The sequence below is a fragment of the Palaemon carinicauda genome, chromosome 22 (genome assembly GCF_036898095.1).
Source record: "Palaemon carinicauda isolate YSFRI2023 chromosome 22, ASM3689809v2, whole genome shotgun sequence".
In the NCBI taxonomy this organism is placed as follows: domain Eukaryota; kingdom Metazoa; phylum Arthropoda; class Malacostraca; order Decapoda; family Palaemonidae; genus Palaemon; species Palaemon carinicauda.
Genome location: NC_090746.1, coordinates 44,548,363 through 44,558,362, shown reverse-complemented (window position 1 = coordinate 44,558,362; position 10,000 = coordinate 44,548,363).

The following is a 10,000-nucleotide window of genomic DNA, read 5'->3' as shown; positions in this document are numbered from 1 at the left end:
TAACAATGTTACGGAAATACAAAACCTGAAAAGAAGTTATAAATATAACAATACATATGCCAAAAGAAAAAAAAAACACATAGCTTCACGAAGAAGACTTACCAAATCAGAAAATGGGACTCTTAAATTAAAGGCTAAACTATACCTCCAACGAGTACAAAATAATAGGAAAAAATTTATAGACCTTACTAAGGTTGAACATACAAAAACAACGCACTTAACCAAACCTACATATAAACTAAACTCTAAGATAAGGACTCACTCATACGCACACCCATACTGGCCATTAGATTTTACTATGGAAAAATAGTTTTATACAAACCCCATGAAGACACGAGAAGGGCGAGGGAGGGACAAAAGCCAAGATTACATACGAGAAAGGGCATCAGGAATGCGGTTCTCCGATCCCTTAATATGTTTTATAACCAGAGTGAATTCCTGCAACTGCAAAGCCCATCTCAAAATTCTCTGATTGGACCCTTTCATCCTTTCTATGAACACTAGAGGATTGTGGTCAGTCCAAATCTCTATCGGGAAGGAGAAATTGGTCACATAGGGTTTAAAATGTAACAAAGTACGAACCAAGGCCAAGGCCTCCTTCTCGATAGTTGAATACCGCCTCTCTGCTGCCAATAGTTTACGGCTAAAGTAAGACACGGGAAGTACCTCTCCAGCCCCATTTCTCTGAAAGAGAACACCTCCAATGCCCACATCACTAGCATCCACCGCGATAATGAAAGGTTTCTGAAAATCAGGGGATATTAATATTGGGTTTGATATCAGCACCAGCTTGAGTTTAATGAAAGACTCCTCACATTGAGGAGACCACGCAAATTTCTGTCCTTTCTCCAATAACTTAGTAAGCGGCTGAGCAATGTCCGAGAAGTTTCGCACAAACCTTCTATAATAACCCGTCATTCCAAGGACTCTCCGAACTTCCCTGACATTACTCGGCCTCTTCAAATTTAAAATGGCATCGAGATTGGCTTGTTTAGGGGCTACCTGACCCAAACCAACCTCATGACCCAAATAGCACACTTTGGCTTTACCAAATTCACACTTACCCAAGTTCACAACAAGACCGGCATCCCTCAAAGCTTCAAACACTTTTCTCAATCTTACTATATGAGTTTGCCAATCATTGCTGTGAACAACTAAATCATCAATATAAATCTCAGTGCCTTTCAACCCACAAATGACTCTGTTCATAAGCCTCTGAAAGGTGCATGCAGCATTTTTCATCCCAAAGGGCATCACTTTACATTCGTAAAGCCCAAAGGGAGTTACAAATGCGGAAATTTCCCGGGCTCGATCAGACAGGGGCACTTGCCAATACCCTTTCAGCAAATCCAACTTGGTTATGAATTTTGCAGACCCTATCTGATCGAGACAGTCGTCAATGCGAGGCAAAGGAAAAGAGTCATTTTTGGTACTGGCATTAACTTTACGGTAATCCACACACATTCTGTACTTTCCATCAGACTTTTTAACTAAAACTATCGGAGAGCTCCAAGGACTTATCGAAGGTTGGATGAGGTCGTGTTTCAGCATATACTTTATTTCCTCCTCGACTATGTCCCTTTTCACTGGATTTAGTCGATAAGGACTCTGCTTTACGGGAGAAGCACTGCCCACATCCACATCATGCTGAAGCAACCTCGTCCTACCTGGCGAACTAAGAAATATTTCTGGAAAAGAACAGATTAAATTAATAATGTCCCTTTTCTGGGTAACTTCCAGATGGTCCTGCTCTCTTTTCAAAACCTCTAGATTTTGAACGTTATTAAAGAGAGCATCAGAAGATACCTGACCAACCAAGTCCTCAAAGTTATCCTCTGGAGACTCTACTTCTACAGACACAGGTTCACACACTATAGCTAAAGGATCCCTACCACCTGAAATATAAGATTTTAATCTATTAATATGAAAGACCCGGCACTTTCGTTTGGTCCCGGGGGCTTCAATTTCATAATTCACTTCAGACAATTTTCTCAAAACCTTCCAGGGCCCCTTATACCTTGGCTCAAGGAAATTGTCTGAGTCTGTACTCAACACCAATACCAATTCCCCAGGCTCAAACGATCGCACCTTGGTTTTCTTATCAAAATTTGATTTCAGGATTACTTAGGAGGAAGCCAGATTTTCTCTTGCAAATTTCCACGCAATGGCTAACTTTTTCCGTAAATTCTCTACAAATTTCATCACATTAAGTTCCTCTTTCTGCCCAGATGATAACAATTCATGAAAAATTTCCAACGGACCACGTACTTTGTGCCCATAGATCAGCTCAAAGGGAGCTACACCTGTAGATGCATTTGGATGGTTCCTTATGGCAAAGAGAGCAAAGGGAAGTCCCTTCTCCCAATCCTCTCCTTGTTCATAGCAGTATTTTTTTAAAACTGATTTAAGTGTCTGGTGGAATCTTTCCACCACACCCTGACTCTCGGGATGGTAAGGTACGCTGGTAGTGCACTGAATGGCCAGTTCAGCACACTTACCCCTAAATACCTTACTCGTAAAATTCGTCCCACAGTCGGTCTGAATTTTACGAGGAAGTCCGTATCGGGAGAAAAATTCAACAAGCTTCTCAAATACTGCATTGGAAGTTATCTTTTTCATTGGGAATGCTTCAGGAAATCTAGAAGCTCGGTCCATGATGGTCAGGAGATGAGTAAACCCAGTCTTTGTTCTGGGCAAAGGCCCCACCACATCTATAACCAATTCCACAAAAGGTTCCCCAATTGCAGGAATGGGATTTAGAGGTGCTTTAGGGATCACTTGATTGGGCTTTCCCATCACCTGACAAACCTCGCAATTACTAACAAATTGTTTTACTTGATGATTTCAATCCTGGCCACCAAAAACATTTTGCTAATCTTTTGAACGTCTTAAATACTCCAAAGTGACCAGAAAAAGAATCATCATGTGACAACTTCAAAACAGACTCCCTAAATTGTGAGGGAACCACAATTTGTTCCACTCGAGAAGTTTTGTTCAGATCATGTGTAGATGGACGACTAATTCGATATAACAAACCTTTCATTACACAAAACCTCGGTTTAGTTAAATCGGCTGTGTCACCCAACTCAAAATCAAACTCTCGTTTCTGAGCCTCAATAAACGTTAAACGGTCCCAATCAAGTTGCAAGATATTACTAGTACTACTAGGACTACCTACTGGCCCGGGCCTTTCTAACTCTACTTCTAAACTACTTAAATCTAAGTCATCATCATTTATCAAATCAGCTGCCTTAGCGGAGGCCCGAGTCACCACCGTCACAGGACAAGCATTCACAGTCACAATAGGGAATAATTCCAGACCCCTATGGTCTACCATGTCATTTCCTAAAATACCATCTATATTTGGAATAGGGAGTTTCTCCACCACAGCCAACTCTGTTACCTCATTATACCCAGGGAATGATAATTCAACTTCCACCAATGGAGCTGAAACCACAGTATTCTGGAAACCTCCCAGAATCACGTAATTCCCTGAATATTCAACTAAACCATTTAAAGATTCCCTTAATACTAAAGAATGAGCTGACCCTGTGTCTCGCAAAAATTTTACCTTTAGAATTCCTGAATTCGTAACCAGACTACCAGGCCATATATATTTATCATAGAGTCATGAAGGTCTATTACCAGTTGGTTTTACATTGCTGTCATCACCACTATTTACATTGCTACCTTCCGTTACCGGTGGATTCTCAACCTTGGGGGTGTTAGGAATAGTCTTATTTGTTATTACAGATATAGGATTGTCAATATTGTTATTATTTCTCTCCAGATACCTCCTCCTGGCATTACACTGAGCTTGATAATGTCCAGGCTTATTGCACCAAAAACAGGTCCCATTACCTTTGCTCACATTACCAGACACTACCCTGTTTTTGGAGAAGAATCTAGAGGGCTCTCCATTTGAAATATTTCCCTGAGTCTTTTCATTCTTATAATAGGTTGGAACACCTGAATGCTTTACCCTGTTGTTAGCTACATTATTAGATTTATTATTACCATCATTTGGCTTGGCAGACTGGAAATCTAGACCCTGAGACCCAAAATTGCCGGACCCTGCTCGATGGGTTAAAATAAATTCATCGGCAATCTGAGCCGCTTTACTTAGGTTAGCTGCTTTCACCTCTTCCAAGTATATCCTCAGTTCTTTACTACAATATTTCTTAAATTCTTCCAATAACATTAATTCTCTCAAGGAGGAGAAAGAGACTACCTGACGACTCTTCAGCCAATTATCAAATTGCTCCTCCTTGAGCCTAGCAAACTCAACATATGAAATGGAAGCATGCTTGCTAAAATTTCTAAATTTTAGACGATAGGCCTCAGGGACAAGATCATAAGCCTTGAGGACCAACGCCTTTACTTTACCATAATCACGGGCTACGCCCTCCTCCAAAGAATTATAAACCCTGATTGCCTTGCCCACCAGCCTACACTGAATTAAGACTGTCCACATCTCGGCGGGCCAAGACAACCTGGTAGCTACCCGTTCAAATGCCTTAAAAAATTCCGGCACATCTTTTTCGTCAAATACAGGGACTAACTTCAAAGCTGCCCCTATATTAAATTTATCGACATATGGACCACAAGGAGTACTTAATTTATTAGGAACATTTTGCAATTTAGACAACTCCAAATTTACTTTAGCCATCTCTAGTTCATGTCTCCGCACCTTCTCGTTCTCCTCAAACTCAAGTTTCACTAACTCTATCCTCTTGCAAATTAATCTATATTCATAGTCCTCTTGAGACAACACAGGCTGCACTGGAACTACATTCTCCGGGACAGATTTTTCTACAAGAAATGGGTTTGTAGACACGTTAGCTTTATCTGGCAATTTAGCATTTCCTTCAAAAATAGTTCCAGTACGAGGGGGGTCCTCAAACAAAGAAAGGCCTGGATTCACACTCACATCATCAATCATACTATCCTCGCGCTCTGAACCACTATCATCAACACTGTCAAAATCCCTAGCTAAATTCTCTCCTTCAGCCATACCCTGAGCTACCTTATTCTCTACAGCTAACAACAACTGGGCCTTAGTGTTCGCAGCCCTAAGTGGGACACCTAACCAGCGAGCACAACTCACCAAACACTCTTTACTTAATACAGGAAGATGCCTAAGACAATCTGCTGATCCTAAAAATTCTGCGGGATCAAACACATATTCACCCATGATTTCAAAATTAAAGGGGGAGTAAGGCAACACTAAACAATAACAAATATTGGTAAATTCACTGAGCACCGATCCGCCAACCAAACCACCGAGTACACCCGAGTGCAATCCTGTCACGGTCGCCAACTGTTACAACCTACCAGGATGTAATGCAGGTTCTTTTAAGATATTTAAATTCTCATGGATTGCAGTCGGTAGAAGTACGTCAGTGATAAGGAAAGACGGAAACAGAGACCCAAGAAAATTTAACAATATTTATTATAAACAAGAACAATAACTTAAATCAACCTTGTGAGATTAAATACACTAAATTATACACATATTCAAGAAAATAAATAATGGTTCTCGGGAACTCACAAGAAAATAACCTAAAGCTACTACACTAAGCCCTAAACATGAGAAAATTACAAGAGAGCAAACACTTAAAAATAACAGGGTGGATCCAAATACGGCTAGCCAAGATAATCAATAACCTAATAATAATAAGGTAGAAGGAAGTAGGAGATGAAAACAATGAAAACCTTAATATTCCTACCTATCTTACAAAACTAAACAATACAGAATTAAACAGTTACACAACATAACAACAAAACTCTTACATATAGAAATAGATAATTAATAATATATACAACTTCACCTCGAGTGAAGTACCGAAGAGTTGAATACAGGGCCGTACTTAATTCATCAAACTGCTAACGGAAGGGTAAAGCTGCACGCCAGGCATTGAGGGGCAATCCACTTCCCTATACAAGAGGAATGATAATTTGTCTTACCTGGCGTCAGCCGCCCTACGTATCTCCTCACGAGCCAATTTGCTCTCACACTCGTACACAGCTGGACTGGATGAATATGGCCAGTAAAATCTCGGTTCAGTGTCGGGAAACAGCGTCGACACCAATCCTGTGCAAATCCTCCGACGGGAACAAGTAGCAGAAAACTACCGTCGCAGATGACATGAGCATCTGCTAAACACTTCAACCGAAGTACGAAGGTAATAGCTAAAAGTCGTCCTCCAAGTCACAAGGAATGCTGAGACGAGAAATATTGTTGGTGAGAGCTTGTCAAGACCCGAACTGCCTTCACTGGTCGACCATGTCCACTCATCACCTTCCCAGCGTTCATCAACACTCACAGCAAAAAAAAAAAAAACAATCGTTAAAACGATAGTCCAGTAATACACAAAGGAGGAGGAGGAGGCGCAAAAACACTATTCAACAATCGGAGAGCCACTTACATTAACACTATAGTAAACAAACAACAATAATACTTTAACTTAAAAAGAAAATCAAGGCTGATTTAAATAAAATAAAGAAATAATTTTACGTTAACCTAATATATATATATATATATATATATATATATATATATACATCTATATATCTATATATATATATATATATATATATATATATATACACACATATATATATACATATATATGTATATATATATATATATATATATATATATATATATATATATATATATATATATATATATATAGATGTATATATATATATATATATATATATATATATATATATATATATATATATATAAATATATATATATATATATATATATATATATATATATATATATATATATATATATATATATATATATATATATATATATATATATATATATATAGAGAGAGAGAGAGAGAGAGAGAGAGAGAGAGAGAGAGAGAGAGAGAGAGAGAGAGAGAGAGAGAGAGAGAGAGAGAATGGAATTTATAATACATCATAACACAGGTGCTGGGATGAGGAAATGAAAAGTATAGTGAAAGTTAAAGGGGATTATTTGAGAAGCAACTGGCCAACAAAACAATATTTTGGACAGGATGTTGGATATTGTAGTAAAAAAGGCGATAAGAAATGAAAGCAAGTTACAGAAATAGAGGGTATTAGAAGAAAATTCATATTTGAATATATAGGGTTGGACATTAAAATATTCATAATCATACTAAAATATACAAACAAAAACAATAAAGATTTTACCATAATTGGTAGCTATAGCCATAGCTATAGCTTTAGCTATATACTTATCAGCCGTTACTAATCCACGAAAACCAAGGTCTTTTTATGCCAGTTTATAGCCACATATTATTTTAGTGTGTCAATCAATCGCGTTCTCTAACCTCCCAGGCTTCTTTTGCAGTCTCTATGGGCCCATTATGCTATCCTTAATATACATATATTATCTGTCATTTTCATTACTTGTTTTGTTCAAGCCCGTTCTTTTTCTTTCATGTTGTTAGAATATTATCTGCTCTGGTTTGCTCTCGTATCCACGTTGCTCTTTTTCTGTCTCTTAGTGTAAATACGATAATTAATATCTCCATAGGTCATAGAATTGTAAATAGCTTATATTCTAAAGCTTTTAGTAAGGCTTCATGTTTCTAATGCTTAAGTTAAAACTAGGGGGACCATCTAATTAAGTAATTTTTTTTTTAGAGAGAAAGGGGCATTTTACTTTCATAATCTCATTTTATTCACCAAAAGTTATCCATACCTTGCTTATCCTTCATTTAATTTAAGTGTCATGTCCTGGAGAAACACTTATGTTTGTCTTACGTATGTATATTCATTAACAATCTTTAGAGGGTCGTCCATAACCATTAATTGCTGTCTTTTCTTTTTCATTGAACATTGTCTTAGTCTTACTCATATCCACACACATACATGATGTACATACATACATACAGTACACATATGGGGGTGTGGGTTACTAAACGTACATGTGGAACACAAATAACAAAAATCAAATAAAAAGTATAACGATATCAATTACAACAGTACCATCAACAAAAATAAGGAAACAGTTAGAATAAGAATACGATACTTTAAATCATTAATAAAGAGGTACCTGTGCACTTGAATTTCACCAAATATAAAACGGGTTCAAGAAAGGCTCAGGAAATGAAAACTACCATAATTTATCGATTAATTCATACTAGTTCCCTTCCATTGATATCATTTTAAAAAGCCATGCATTCCCATAGAAAAAGCACCAACACATTTCATGAACGTTTAATGGTGCAAACAAATAATTCATTCATTCAAACTTAGGTTCATATATTCAAAATCAAGCTATATTTTACTACGATACTTAATCTGTAATAGATGAGCAAGAAATAAGTTTACAAACACCAGTTCTAAAATTAAATTCATTTATCCACAAAAACGAAAAGCTCAAAATCATCCCACTCTCTCTCTCTCTCTCTCTCTCTCTCTCTCTCTCTCTCTCTCTCTCTCTCTCTCTCTCTCTCTCTCTCTCTCTCTCTCTCTAAGAAAAAGTGTGAAGCAGGAAAAAAAAGGACTAGATAGGAATCTTCTCAGGAAATGGACCTCCTAGTCAGGATCCTTTCCGGAAATAATGTTTTTCTTTCTCCCTTTCATTCTTTCCTTCCGGCTTTAAGCCCCTAAAAGGGACCAAGGAAAAATGGAAAGAGTCTGGCCATCATTGTAATATCATAAGGCAGAGGAGATTTGGGAAAAAGTCCGAAAACACGCAACAGGAAAATGTCATGTTAGTATTTTGCATTGGAAAATGCATAGTTGAAACGTTCCAAGCACATTTCTGAAGTTGTGAACAGTAAACCTGTTATACTGGACATGCCAAAATGGGGTATTGAATGGTCATTGGGAAAAGTAATAAATATAAGATTTGCGTCATAATTCTGTATTTTCAAGAAGAGTTTGGAAGACAGAGAATCTCTCCTTACAAAACGAACAAAACAAATTCGATGCTATATTTCGCCCATGTGCATTTGGTGTTTGCAGTTGCAAATTCAATTAAGTTAACATGGCGATATGTTTGGAATAAATTGGGAAATAAACCATTCCTTAAGTAAGGTGTGATTCATATCTTTCTGATAATCACTATCACTATCTCATTCGTAAATATACTTATATCTTAACAAAACAGCAATAGCATCGTCAGGAACGTAAATAGCTGACTTTATGATTAATGAAAAGCTTTTCAAAACATTTCTTTGCCCAATATTCTCCCAAAAAATGATATTAAAGATAGTTTGTAAATCGGCCATGTGCTTTTACAAACGAAACACTTGGTCCCTTCATATCAATTTATCTACTCGTAGAAAATGTGAATAAATAAAACAATGACCTTTTCCTCTGAATGAAAGGATGAATGTCTACTAGAGTAACAAGAAAATCCGACGAGATGATTTAAAAAGAAAAAAAAAAGAAGAGAGAAACGACCAGCAAATTATTATTACCGAGATGGGTTGGTAAAATATTACTAATTTTATAAAACGCAATGAATTCATATTGGATATGGTTTTATCAATGCTCCCTATTTCATTAATTTTTCAGAGGTTGCAGGTAAGCAAAGGAATTAATTATGGATACTTATATCAATCTGTGGGTCGTATTATTCAGTTTGACTGACTGAATATTGTAAATATGTTTTTCTACTTCACTTTTAAAGGTTTGCTAATTATATGCTGTCTCCTAAAAATACGAATCCAGATATTTATTATGCTCTAAACCCCACCATCATAGTAAGAAATTATGGAATTAAGATTTATGTAAAATTTATCTCTTAAAATTCACTACCCTTTGTTCAAGAAAATCATTAGATGCAATAGATTTTCAAGATTACGTAGAGGAAGTTGATAGATTGACCATGTTAAGTATGCAATATCTAACAGGAAAAGTTACTGCCTTTGATATAACGTGATTGAGATAACCTTTTTATCCATATTTAAAAAAATAATGCATATAATTCAAATTTCTAATCTGATTTATCGTTAAATTGTGGAAAAACTCATCGTAT